The sequence below is a fragment of the Elephantulus edwardii genome, unplaced genomic scaffold (genome assembly GCF_000299155.1).
Source record: "Elephantulus edwardii isolate Elephantulus edwardi_28Jun2011 unplaced genomic scaffold, EleEdw1.0 scaffold00458, whole genome shotgun sequence".
Classification (NCBI taxonomy): domain Eukaryota; kingdom Metazoa; phylum Chordata; class Mammalia; order Macroscelidea; family Macroscelididae; genus Elephantulus; species Elephantulus edwardii.
The window spans coordinates 600741-601903 of NW_006400208.1; the positions used below are offsets into that span (position 1 = coordinate 600741).

A 1163-nucleotide genomic window follows, 5' to 3' on the forward strand; every position below is an offset into this window, starting at 1 on the left:
CCAAGTCCCTTCAGAAAATATCTTCCATTGTCCAACCCGTGATCTGACAGCTTGTATCTTAAGCTTTCTTGGCTTCTGTGTTTCCAAACACGTCGACTGCTGACATTTTTTTTCTTTTGACCAGTGTCTCTTAAGTTTAGTTGTGCTGTCTCCAAGGGAAGGTGACGTGTCCTGTAGAACTCCTGTGTAGATTATGGTTTCCTTTCTGTATACCTTTGAAAGATACCTCTTCGTTGTTATCTGAGGTGACTTCCCCTGTGCGCCACTTTCAGGCTTCCCTTCCGCCCAGGAGCATGCTTGTCCCTGTCCCCAAGGGCCTCTTCCCGCCGGTTTTCCCTGTGTACCTTTGAAAGATGCCTCTTTGTTGTTATCTGAGGTGACTTCCCCTGTGTGCCACTTTCAGGCTTCCCTTCCGCCCAGGAGCACGCTTGTCCCTGTCCCCAAGAGCCTCTTCCTGCCGGTTTTCCCTGTGTACCTTTGAAAGATGCATCTTCGTTGTTATCATCTCTAAATATTGTAACTCAAGGCTTGAATTTATTTTTCAGTTCTGTTATCTTGAGAAATTTTAAGTGAGTTCTTCCCTTTTTTATGCTGTAATTCCAGCTGTTTGCATATTCCATTATAATCCTTTGCTTTGTCTTCTTAGCTGCCCTTCGGAATCTTTCTGTTTTGTTTTGTTTTGTTTTGAACATACACTTTTTAAGATTTTATTTTCTTAATTTTAATGAATATTTACAGTTATTTTGGATTTCCATTCATTCATTGTTGCACTTTTATCCCTGCCTAGCACTCCCTCCGGCCAGTTCGCTCCTCTCTTTGAAAAGCAAAAGAAAGATTCCTTCTTTGCTATACAATCCCACCTCCCTCCCATTGACCCAAGTACACTCCACTACGCAACCTTCATTCTGTACTCTTGTGATAATATAATACCCTGTCATATATCGCTTTTCAATTATTCTGTCCCTCATCTGTTTCAATGCAGTATACACAATTTATCCAGTTTTTCTCAGTCTTACCCCAACCCTGATGTCAGTCCATTCTAAAACAGTGGCACCATGCAGCATTTATTTGTCCTTTTGTGACTGAGATACTTCACTCAGCATAATGTCCTCCAGGGTCACCCATCTTGAATAATATTGCATGAGTTCCTTGTTTTTCAATGC

The 1163-nt window shown here is 41.7% G+C and overlaps 1 pseudogene; it reads left to right on the forward strand.

The window, feature by feature from the left end:
• Positions 1–1163, forward strand: part of LOC102865406 — a 3714-nt pseudogene that overhangs the window by 1804 nt on the left and 747 nt on the right.